We start from the raw sequence: 11,978 nt of genomic DNA on the forward strand, positions 1-11,978 counted from the left end.
GCAAGTCCAAATGTATTAGTTTGACTGACCTGTGGTGACGGTTGGAGCAGTTGTAGGGGTAGTAGGTGCTGCAGTAGTAGTAGTAGTAGTAGGTGCTGCAGTAGTTGTAGTTGGGGCTGCGGTAGTAGTAGTTGGGGCTGCGGTAGTTGTAGTTGGTGCTGCTGTAGTAGTTGTAGGTGCTGCGGTAGTTGTTGTTGGAGCTTCTGTAGTAGTAGTTGGGGCTGCGTTAGTTGTAGTTGGTGCTGCTGTAGTAGTTGTAGGTGCTGCAGTTGTTGTAGTTGGGGCTGCGGTAGTTGTAGTTGGGGCTGCGGTAGTAGTAGTTGGGGCAGCAGTAGTAGTGGTAGGTGCCGCGGTAGTAGTAGTAGGTGCTGCAGTAATTGTTGTTTGGGCTGCGGTAGTTGTAGTTGGGGCAGCAGTAGTAGTGGTAGGTGCTGCGGTAGTAGTAGTAGGTGCTGCAGTAGTTGTAGTTGGTGCTGCGGTAGCTGTAGTTGGGGCTGCGTTAGTAGTAGTTGGGGCAGCAGTAGTAGTAGTTGGGGCAGCGGTAGTAGTAGTTGGGGCTGCGGTAGTTGTAGTTGGTGCTGCTGTAGTAATTGTAGGTGCTGCAGTAGTTGTAGTTGGGGCTGCGGTAGTAGTAGTTGGGGCTGCGGTTGTAGTTGTAGGTGTTGCGGTAGTAGTGGTAGGTGCTGCAGTAGTTGTAGTTGGGGCAGTTGTTGTAGTTGGGGCTACGGTAGTAATAGTAGGTGCTGCAGTAGTAGTGGTGGGTGTTGCAGTAGTTGTAGTTGGGGCAGCGGTAGTAGTAGTTGGGGCTGCGGTTGTAGTTGTAGGTGTTGCGGTAGTAGTGGTAGGTGCTGCAGTAGTTGTAGTTGGGGCAGTTGTTGTAGTTGGGGCTACGGTAGTAATAGTAGGTGCTGCAGTAGTAGTGGTGGGTGTTGCAGTAGTTGTAGTTGGGGCAGCGGTAGTAGTAGTTGTGGCTGCGGTCGTAGTGGTAGGTGCTGCAGTAATAGTGGTGGGTGCTGCAGTAGTTGTAGTTGGGGCAGCGGTAGTTGGGGCTGCGGTAGTAGTAGTTGGTGCTGCGGTAGTTGTAGTTGGGGTTGCGGTAGTAGTAGTTGGGGCAGCAGTAGTAGTGGTGGGTGCTGCAGTAGTAGTGGTGGGTGCTGCAATAGTTGTAGTTGGGGCAGCGGTAGTAGTAGTTGGGGCTGCGGTAGTTGTAGTTAGGGCTGCGGTAGTAGTAGTTGGGGCTGCGGTAGCTGTAGTTGGGGCTGCAGTAGTAGTTGGGGCAGCAGTAGTAGTAATTGGAGCAGCGGTAGTTGTAGTTGGTGCTGCTGTAGTAGTTGTAGTTGCTGCAGTAGTTGTAGTTGGGGCTGCGGTAGTAGTAGTTGGGGCTGCAGTTGTAGTTGTAGGTGCTGGGGTAGTAGTGGTAGGTGCAGCAGTAGTTGTAGTTGGGGCAGCGGCAGTAGTAGTTGGGGCTGCGGTTGTTGTAGTTGGGGCTGCGGTAGTAGTAGTTGGGGCTGCGGTTATAGTAGTAGGTGCTGTGGTAGTAGTGGTAGGTGCTGCAGTAGTTGTAGTTGGGGCAGCGGCAGTAGTAGTTGGGGCTGCGGCAGTTGTAGTTGGGGCAGCAGGAGTAGTGGTGGGTGCTGCAGTAGTTGTAGTTGGAGCAGCGGTAGTAGTAGTTGGGGCTGCGGTTGTAGTTGTAGGTGCTGCGGTAGTGGTGGTAGGTGCTGCAGTAGTAGTGGTGGGTGCTGCAGTAGTTGTAGTTGGGGCAGCGGTAGTAGTAGTTGGTGCTGCGGTAGTTGTAGTTGGGGAAGCAGTAGTAGTGGTAGGTGCTGCGGTAGTTGTAGTTGGTGCTGCTGTAGTAGTTGTAGGTGCTGCAGTTGTTGTAGTTGGGGCTGCGGTAGTAGTAGTTGGGGCTGCGGTAATTGTAGTTGGGGCAGCAGTAGTAGTGGTAGGTGCTGCGGTAGTAGTAGTAGGTGCTGCAGTAGTTGTAGTTGGTGCTGCGGTAGTTGTAGTTGGGGCTGCGGTAGTAGTAGTTGGGGCAGCAGTAGTAGTGGTAGTTGCTGCGGTAGTAGTAGTAGTAGTAGGTGCTGCAGTAGTTGTAGTTGGGGCTGTGGTAGTTGTAGTTGGTGCTGCTGTAGTAGTTGTAGGTGCTGCGGTAGTAGTGGTAGGTGCTGCAGTAGTAGTGGTGGGTGCTGCAGTAGTTGTAGTTGGTGCTGCGATAGTTGTAGTTGGGGCTGCGGTAGTAGTAGTTGATGCTGCGGTAGCTGTAGTTGGGGCTGCGGTAGTAGTAGTTGGGGCTGCGGTAGTTGTAGTTGGTGCTGCTGTAGTAGTTGTAGGTGCTGCAGTAGTTGTAGTTGGGGCTGCGGTAGTAGTAGTTAAGGCTGCGGTAGTAGTAGTTGGTGCTGCGGTAGCTGTAGTTGGGGCTGCGGTAGTAGTAGTTGGGGCTGCGGTAGTTGTAGTTGGTGCTGCTGTAGTAGTTGTAGGTACTGCAGTAGTTGTAGTTGGGGCTGCGGTAGTAGTAGTTGGGAATGCGGTTGTAGTTGCAGGTGTTGCGGTAGTAGTGGTAGGTGCTGCAGTAGTTGTAGTTGGGGCAGTTGTTGTAGTTGGGGCTGCGGTAGTAGTAGTTGGGGCTGCGGTAGTAGCAGTTGGGGCTGCGGTAGTTGTAGTTGGGGCAGCAGTAGTAGTAGTTGGGGCTACGGTTGTAGTTGTAGGTGCTGCGGTAGTAGTGGTGGGTGCTGCAGTAGTTGTAGTTGGGGCAGCGGTAGTTGTAGTTGGGGCTGCGGTAGTAGTAGTTGGTGCTGCGGTAGTTGTAGTTGGGGCTGCGGTAGTTGTAGTTGGGGCTGCGGTAGTAGTAGTTGGTGCTGCGGTAGTTGTAGTTGGGGCTGCGGTAGTAGTAGTTGGGGCTGCGGTAGTTGTAGTTGGTGCTGCGGTAGTTGTAGTTGGGGCTGCGGTAGTAGTAGTTGGTGCTGCGGTAGTTGTAGTTGGGGCTGCGGTAATAGTAGTTGGGGCAGCAGTAGTAGTGGTGGGTGCTGCAGTAGTTGTAGTTGGGGCTGCGGTAGTAGTAGTTTGGGCTGCGGTTGTAGTTGTAGGTGCTGCGGTAGTAGTGGTAGGTGCTGCAGTAGTAGTGGTGGTTGCTGCAATAGTTGTAGTTGGGGCAGCGGTAGTAGTAGTTGGGGCAGCAGTAGTAGTGGTAGGTGCTGCGGTAGTAGTAGTAGGTGCTGCAGTAGTTGTAGTTGGTGCTGCAGTAGTTGTAGTTGGGGCAGCGGTAGTAGTAGTTGGGGTTGCGGTAGTTGTAGTTGGGGCAGCAGTAGTAGTGGTAGGTGCTGCGGTAGTAGTAGTAGGTGCTGCGGTAGTTGTAGTTGGGGCTTCTGTAGTAGTAGTTGGGGCTGCGGTAGTTGTAGTTGGTGCTGCTGTAGTAGTTGTAGGTGCTGCGGTAGTTGTTGTTGGAGCTTCTGTAGTTGTAGTTGGTGCTGCGGTAGCTGTAGTTGGGGCTGCGTTAGTAGTAGTTGGGGCAGCAGTAGTAGTAGTTGGGGCAGCGGTAGTAGTAGTTGGGGCTTCGGTAGTTGTAGTTGGTGCTGCTGTAGTAATTGTAGGTGCTGCAGTAGTTGTAGTTGGGGCTGCGGTAGTAGTAGTTGGGGCTGCGGTTGTAGTTGTAGGTGTTGCGGTAGTAGTGGTAGGTGCTGCAGTTGTTGTAGTTGGGGCTGTTGTTGTAGTTGGGGCTGCGGTAGTAGTAGTAGGTGCTGCAGTAGTAGTGGTGGGTGTTGCAGTAGTTGTAGTTGGGGCAGCGGTAGTAGTAGTTGTGGCTGCGGTTTTAGTTGTAGGTGCTGCGGTAGTAGTGGTAGGTGCTGCAGTAGTAGTGGTTGGTGCTGCAGTAGTTGTAGTTGGGGCAGCGGTAGTAGTGGTAGGTGCTGCGGTAGTTGTAGTTGGTGCTGCGGTAGTTGTAGTTGGGGCTGCGGTTGTAGTAGTTGGGGCAGCAGTAGTAGTGGTGGGTGCTGCAGTAGTTGTAGTTGTGGCAGCGGTAGTAGTAGTTTGGGCTGCGGTTGCAGTTGTAGGTGCTGCGGTAGTTGTAGTTGGGACAGCGGTAGTAGTGGTAGGTGCTGCAATAGTTGTAGTTGGGGCAGCGGTAGTATTAGTTGGGGCTGCGGTAGTTGTAGTTGGGGCAGCAGTAGTAGTGGTAGGTGCTGCGGTAGTAGTAGTAGGTGCTGCAGTAGTTGTAGTTGGTGCTGCGGTAGTTGTAGTTGGGGCTGCGGTAGTAGTAGTTGGTGCAGCGGTAGCTGTAGTTGGGGCTGCAGTAGTAGTTAGGGCAGTAGTAGTAGTAGTTGGAGCAGCGGTAGTTGTAGTTGGTGCTGCTGTAGTAGTTGTAGGTGCTGCAGTAGTTGTAGTTGGGGCTGCGGTAGTAGTAGTTGGGGCTGCGGTTGTTGTAGTTGGGGCTGCGGTAGTAGTAGTTGGGGCTGCGGTTATAGTAGTAGGTGCTGTGGTAGTAGTGGTAGGTGCTGCAGTAGTTGGAGTTGGGGCAGCGGCAGTAGTAGTTTGGGCTGCGGTTGTAGTTGTAGGTGCTGCGGTAGTGGTGGTAGGTGCTGCAGTAGTAGTGGTGGGTGCTGCAGTAGTTGTAGTTGGTGCTGCTGTAGTAGTTGTAGGTGCTGCAGTTGTTGTAGTTGGGGCTGCGGTAGTAGTAGTTGGGGCTGCGGTAATTGTAGTTGGGGCAGCAGTAGTAGTGGTAGGTGCTGCGGTAGTAGTAGTAGGTGCTGCAGTAGTTGTAGTTGGTGCTGCGGTAGTTGTAGTTGGGGCTGCGGTAGTAGTAGTTGGGGCAGCAGTAGTAGTGGTAGGTGCTGCGGTAGTAGTAGTAGTAGTAGGTGCTGCAGTAGTTGTAGTTGGGGCTGTGGTAGTTGTAGTTGGTGCTGCTGTAGTAGTTGTAGGTGCTGCGGTAGTAGTGGTAGGTGCTGCAGTAGTAGTGGTGGGTGCTGCAGTAGTTGTAGTTGGTGCTGCGATAGTTGTAGTTGGGGCTGCGGTAGTAGTAGTTGATGCTGCGGTAGCTGTAGTTGGGGCTGCGGTAGTAGTAGTTGGGGCTGCGGTAGTTGTAGTTGGTGCTGCTGTAGTAGTTGTAGGTGCTGCAGTAGTTGTAGTTGGGGCTGCGGTAGTAGTAGTAGGTGCTGCAGTAGTTGTAGTTGGTGCTGCGATAGTTGTAGTTGGGGCTGCGGTAGTAGTAGTTGGTGCTGCGGTAGCTGTAGTTGGGGCTGCGGTAGTAGTAGTTGGGGCTGCGGTAGTTGTAGTTGGTGCTGCTGTAGTAGTTGTAGGTGCTGCAGTAGTTGTAGTTGGGGCTGCGGTAGTAGTAGTTGGGAATGCGGTTGTAGTTGCAGGTGTTGCGGTAGTAGTGGTAGGTGCTGCAGTAGTTGTAGTTGGGGCAGTTGTTGTAGTTGGGGCTGCGGTAGTAGTAGTTGGGGCTGCGGTAGTAGCAGTTGGGGCTGCGGTAGTTGTAGTTGGGGCAGCAGTAGTAGTAGTTGGGGCTACGGTTGTAGTTGTAGGTGCTGCGGTAGAAGTGGTGGGTGCTGCAGTAGTTGTAGTTGGGGCAGCGGTAGTTGTAGTTGGGGCTGCGGTAGTAGTAGTTGGTGCTGCGGTAGTTTTAGTTGGGGCTGCGGCAGTTGTAGTTGGGGCTGCGGTAGTAGTAGTTGGTGCTGCGGTAGTTGTAGTTGGGGCTGCGGTAGTAGTAGTTGGGGCTGCGGTAGTTGTAGTTGGTGCTGCGGTAGTTGTAGTTGGGGCTGCGGTAGTAGTAGTTGGTGCTGCGGTAGTTGTAGTTGGGGCTGCGGTAATAGTAGTTGGGGCAGCAGTAGTAGTGGTGGGTGCTGCAGTAGTTGTAGTTGGGGCTGCGGTAGTAGTAGTTTGGGCTGCGGTTGTAGTTGTAGGTGCTGCGGTAGTAGTGGTAGGTGCTGCAGTAGTAGTGGTGGTTGCTGCAATAGTTGTAGTTGGGGCAGCGGTAGTAGTAGTTGGGGCAGCAGTAGTAGTGGTAGGTGCTGCGGTAGTAGTAGTAGGTGCTGCAGTAGTTGTAGTTGGTGCTGCAGTAGTTGTAGTTGGGGCAGCGGTAGTAGTAGTTGGGGCTGCGGTAGTTGTAGTTGGGGCAGCAGTAGTAGTGGTAGGTGCTGCGGTAGTAGTAGTAGGTGCTGCGGTAGTTGTAGTTGGGGCTTCTGTAGTAGTAGTTGGGGCTGCGGTAGTTGTAGTTGGTGCTGCTGTAGTAGTTGTAGGTGCTGCGGTAGTTGTTGTTGGAGCTTCTGTAGTAGTAGTTGGGGCTGCGGTAGTTGTAGTTGGTGCTGCTGTAGTAGTTGTAGGTGCTGCAGTACTTGTAGTTGGTGCTGCGGTAGCTGTAGTTGGGGCTGCGTTAGTAGTAGTTGGGGCAGCAGTAGTAGTAGTTGGGGCAGCGTTAGTAGTAGTTGGGGCTTCGGTAGTTGTAGTTGGTGCTGCTGTAGTAATTGTAGGTGCTGCAGTAGTTGTAGTTGGGGCTGCGGTAGTAGTAGTTGGGGCTGCGGTTGTAGTTGTAGGTGTTGCGGTAGTAGTGCTAGGTCCTGCAGTTGTTGTAGTTGGGGCTGTTGTTGTAGTTGGGGCTGCGGTAGTAGTAGTAGGTGCTGCAGTAGTAGTGGTGGGTGTTGCAGTAGTTGTAGTTGGGGCAGCGGTAGTAGTAGTTGTGGCTGCGGTTTTAGTTGTAGGTGCTGCGGTAGTAGTGGTAGGTGCTGCAGTAGTAGTGGTGGGTGCTGCAGTAGTTGTAGTTGGGGCAGCGGTAGTAGTGGTAGGTGCTGCGGTAGTAGTAGTATGCGCTGCAGTAGTTGTAGTTGGTGCTGCGGTAGTTGTAGTTGGGGCTGCGGTTGTAGTAGTTGGGGCAGCAGTAGTAGTGGTGGGTGCTGCAGTAGTTGTAGTTGTGGCAGCGGTAGTAGTAGTTTGGACTGCGGTTGCAGTTGTAGGTGCTGCGGTAGTTGTAGTTGGGACAGCGGTAGTAGTGGTAGGTGCTGCAATAGTTGTAGTTGGGGCACCAGTAGTAGTGGTAGGTGCTGCGGTAGTAGTAGTAGGTGCTGCAGTAGTTGTAGTTGGTGCTGCGGTAGTTGTAGTTGGGGCTGCGGTAGTAGTAGTTGGTGCAGCGGTAGCTGTAGTTGGGGCAGCAGTAGTAGTGGTGGGTTCTGCAGTAGTTGTAGTTGGGGCAGCGGTAGTAGTAGTTGGGGCTGCGGTTGTAGTTGTAGGTGCTGTGGTAGTAGTCGTAGGTGCTGCAGTAGTAGTGGTGGGTGTTGCAGTAGTTGTAGTTGGGGCAGCGGTAGTAGTAGTTGGGGCTGCGGTAGTTGTAGTTGGGGCAGCAGTAGTAGTGGTGGGTGCTGCAGTAGTTGTAGTTGGGGCAGCGGTAGTAGTGGTAGGTGCTGCAGTAGTAGTAGTTAGAGCAGCGGTAGTAGTAGTTGGGGCTGCGGTTGTAGTTGTAGGTGCTGCGGTAGTAGTGGTAGGTGCTGCAGTAGTAGTAGTTGGAGCAGCGGTAGTAGTAGTTGGGGCTGCGGTTGTAGTTGTAGGTGCTGCGGTAGTAGTGGTAGGTGCTGCAGTAGTTGTAGTTGGTGCTGCGGTAGTTGTAGTTGGGGCTGCGGTAGTAGTAGTTGGTGCTGCGGTAGTTGTAGTTGGGGCTGCGGTAGTAGTAGTTGGGGCAGCAGTAGTAGTGGTGGGTCCTGCAGTAGTTGTAGTTGGGGCAGCGGTAGTAGCAGTTTGGGCTGCGGTTGTAGTTGTAGGTGCTGCGGTAGTAGTGGTGGTTGCTGCAATAGTTGTAGTTGGGGCAGCGGTAGTAGTAGTTGGGGCTGCGGTAGTTGTAGTTTGGGCAGCAGTAGAAGTGGTAGGTGCTGCGGTAGTAGTAGTAGGTGCTGCAGTAGTTGTAGTTGGTGCTGCAGTAGTTGTAGTTGGGGCAGCAGTAGTAGTGGTAGGTGCTTCGGTAGTAGTAGTAGGTGCTGCGGTAGTTGTAGTTGGGGCTTCTGTAGTAGTAGTTGGGGCTGCGGTAGTTGTAGTTAGTGCTGCTGTAGTAGTTGTAGGTGCTGCGGTAGTTGTAGTTGGGGCTTCTGTAGTAGTAGTTGGGGCTGCGGTAGTTGTAGTTGGTGCTGCTGTAGTAGTTGTAGGTGCTGCAGTTGTTGTAGTTGGGGCTGCGGTAGTTGTAGTTGGGGCAGCAGTAGTAGTGGTAGGTGCTGCGGTAGTAGTAGTTGGGGCTGCGGTGATTGTAGTTGGGGCTGCGGTAGTTGTAGTTGGGGCTTCTGTAGTAGTAGTTGGGGCTGCGGTAGTTGTAGTTGGTGCTGCTGTAGTAGTTGTAGGTGCTGCAGTTGTTGTAGTTGGGGCTGCGGTAGTTGTAGTTGGGGCAGCAGTGATAGTGGTAGGTGCTGCGGTAGTAGTAGTTGGGGCTGCGGTGATTGTAGTTGGGACTGCGGTAGTTGTAGTTCGTGCTGCTGTAGTAGTTGTAGGTGCTGCGGTAGTTGTAGTTGGGGCTTCTGTAGTAGTAGTTGGGGTTGCGGTAGTTGTAGTTGGGGCAGCAGTAGTAGTGGTGGGTGCTGCAGTAGTTGTAGTTGTGGCAGCGGTAGTAGTAGTTTGGGCTGCGGTTGCAGTTGTAGGTGCTCCGGTAGTAGTGGTAGGTGCTGCAGTAGTAGTGGTGGGTGCTGCGGTAGTAGTAGTAGGTGCTGCAGTAGTTGTAGTTGGGGCTGCGGTAGTAGTAGTTGGTGCTACGGTAGCTGTAGTTGGGGCTGCAGTAGTAGTTGGGGCAGCGGTAGTAGTAGTTGGGGCAGCAGTAGTTGTAGTTGGTGCTGCTGTAGTAGTTGAAGGTGCTGCAGTAGTTGTAGTTGGGGCTGCGGTAGTAGTAGTTGGGGCTGCGGTTGTAGTTGTAGGTGCTGCGGTAGTAGTGGTAGGTGCTGCAGTAGTTGTAGTTGGGGCAGTTGTTGTAGTTGGGGCTGCGGTAGTAGTAGTTGGGGCAGCAGTAGTAGTAGTTGGTGCTGCAGTAGTTGTTGTAGGTGCCGCAGCAGTAGTAGTAGTAGGTGCTGCAGTAGTAGTAGTAGGTGCTGCAGTAGTAGTAGGTGCTGCACTAGTAGTGGTTGGGGCTGCAGTAGTAGTAGTAGGTGCTGCTGCAGTAGTAGTAGTGGTCGGGGGGTTACAGTTGGCGGTGGTGCAGCAGGTTGGAGTTCCATTGACAGTGCCAACGTCGACAAGCAGAGGAGACGAGGAGAGTGCGGCTGCTGCAGCACAAATGTTTCCTGAAGCGCAGCCAAGACCCAAGACCTCCATCGTGCTACCCTTTGGAGTCACTGCAATACAACACACAAGAAAGTTTAGAAAACTCTGCAGGTGTCCAGCTCTGTCCCTGCAGGTGTACAGCTCTGTCCCTGCAGGTGTCCAGATGTTACTGACCTCTGGAGCTGAAGCAGTTGTTCTCCAGGGTGTTGCAGGTCAGACCTGTGCTGCAGGTGCCGGTCGTAGGGTCACAGCTGAAGCATTGTAGGCTCCCAGTGCCCGGAGTTGACGGAGCTGAAAGTAAAAAAGTTCAGAGATCAGACAGGGGCCAACACAACGGCCACCACATGGGTCAACACAGGGGCCACCACAGGGGCCACCACAGGGGCCACCACAGGGGCCAACACAGGGTTCAACACAGGGGTCAACACAGGGGCCAACACAGAGACGAACACAGGGACGAACACAGGGTCCAACACAGGGGCCACCACAGGGGTCAACACAGGGACCAACACAGGGGCCAACACAGGGTTTAACACAGGGTTCAACACAGGGGCCAACACAGGGGCCTTCTGCACATAGAACACCAGGATGACTCACCGGGTGCGTCTGCAGTGTTGCAGTTGTCGCTGCTGCAGCAAACGGCTTTGGCCAAAACTTGGGAACTTCCAACATTCAGAGAAAAGTCCTGGGTCATGGAGGCTGGACAAAGGCTGGACGCAGCACAACCTTTGACTTTCGTCGTGGAGGTGCTCGGGCCAGATTTGGCTGTGATGGAAAGAACAGTGTTCAGAATCAGAGGAGCGTTCAGAATCAGAGGAAATATATAAATAAATGATTAAATATTGTATACATACTTTGGATGGTGGCAGAGACACATTGCACCTCTCCATTTTGACACGGGGCCAAAATTGTACTCACACAGTTTGAGTCATTCGGATCAGAACATGTCATACAGCTGAGGCCCGCAACTGCAACAAAGCCGGGTTAAACCAGGACTAAACTAGGACTGAACCAGGACCAGACCATGACTAAAGCAGGTCTAAACCAGGACTGTAGCAAATCTCACCTGAGTTGATGGACAGGGCGATGGTTAAAGCCAGAGAAAGGAGCAGAGTGTTCTTCATGTTTTGAGTGTGCTGCAGAGGTTTGGGAATCGTCTCTCCTGCTTCACCTGAGTCTCTTCTGAAAACCTTCTGTGGAGCTGAGGCTCTCCATCAGTTAATATAACTACGTGTCACGCCCTGCACCTTCACGTCAACTAAACCTGTTGACGTAATCACTTGACTTCAGATTCCATGACGATAATGAGTCAGAACAACAACATATATTTAAGGACGGTTTTGAGTTTGATTGTTCTCATGCTTGTTTAACACAGCCTTATAAAGTACAGTGCTACACATCTATTTTTATGACATATTGTTCTACCATAGTATTGTGACGGCAGTGGGTCATATGACTGGTAAACGTAATGAGAAAAGAAAGAGGAAAAGAAGGATAAGATTATTTTTTATTTCCATAAAATACAAACCATGTCTAAATTAATCATATGATAATTAAGTGAATGAAATCATTAAAGAGTCCCAAAAATATCAAGTGTTCAGTGTTTTTATTACTGCTTTAATTTGATCTATTACATCTATCTCATAAATATATGTTCATAAAACGTTGGCAGTGCTGGAGAGGCTTGTATAAAACAATGGAGAGAATGGATGGAGACTGTTTTAGCTCCATTTTAAAGGAAGACAAGCTGCGGGTAATTATTTAATCTCTAAATATAGCACACACACCTCCACCCTTTTTGTTTTGACGTATTTCAGATGCAAACTTGAAGTTGGGTGGAGCAGATTCTATAAGAACTAGAATACCAGTGTTTTCATCAAGCCATGTTTCAGTTAAAAACATAAAATCAAGATTATAAGAAGAAATACAATTATTGATTAGAAATGATTTGTTGCATAAAGACCTGACATTTAGCACAGCAAGTTTCACTTTGGTTTCTGAAGAACAACACATCGTCTTCCCACGAGGTACATGAAATAAATGTCTCTGATTTACGGTTTCACGGATGTTTATATCTGCGGTTTTTCATAGTTATAATTGGCATAAAAGGGACGATCAAGTCCAGAGTTTCTGACTTCCAGAGGGCGCTAGAGCCACAACGAAAGTTTTCTTGCGTTTGTCCATTTTGAGATATTGTGTGCAGTGACCTAGAGGGGGCAGTAGAGGGGGCAGAGCCAAATGTCAAACCAATATGGCCGACATTTGGTTGGGTGGACGGCGTTGTCAAATCTCTGCGCCAAATTTCGTGATTCTACAATCTGATTTTTTTTTGTTCATTTCCTATCTAATTTTTTTTTATTTTAGAAGAAGGGATAGCCAGAATGTAGAGAGCCACGATTTTTTAGAGCTCTGCAAATTTGTGTGACTTTTCGTCAATGTTCACTGGGTGAAAAATATTGGGGTTGGTCCCGAGAAGAAGAAAGAAAGAATAATATTCTGATGCAAAAACACTGTTTCCCATTTTTCAAATATTATAAACTATACATTTTCATGGTGTGGGTCCCTGGTCACTGACGGGTACTTTCGTTAATTTTGAGTGGGGTCCCCCACTTTGTGTTTCTGGCCCTCTATACAGTAATAGTGTTCTGTTTTTGCATTACCTGTTTATGTGCACGGAACATGCAAGAGATGGGGAACGTATTTGTGAGCCACTTAGCACAAACGAGCCTCGTTTAGTGCCCACTTTTGCACGTGCTTCGCCCGTT

General features: G+C 51.0%; 1 long non-coding RNA gene across 1 annotated transcript; it reads right to left on the minus strand.

Moving 5' to 3' along the window:
• Nucleotides 1–9,393: 9,393 nt before the first annotated feature.
• On the minus strand, nucleotides 9,394–10,172 carry LOC140357621 (uncharacterized). Its single transcript, XR_011926652.1, has 3 exons — nucleotides 10,068–10,172; nucleotides 9,811–9,978; nucleotides 9,394–9,504 (listed from the first exon to the last, which is right to left on the minus strand). It is a non-coding gene; the product is annotated as an uncharacterized lncRNA (long non-coding RNA).
• Nucleotides 10,173–11,978: the final 1,806 nt, after the last annotated feature.

Source organism: Eucyclogobius newberryi, unplaced genomic scaffold (genome assembly GCF_026437365.1).
Source record: "Eucyclogobius newberryi isolate DKJ021-1_F unplaced genomic scaffold, fEucNew1.0.hap1 SCAF_13, whole genome shotgun sequence".
NCBI classification, from domain to species: domain Eukaryota; kingdom Metazoa; phylum Chordata; class Actinopteri; order Gobiiformes; family Gobiidae; genus Eucyclogobius; species Eucyclogobius newberryi.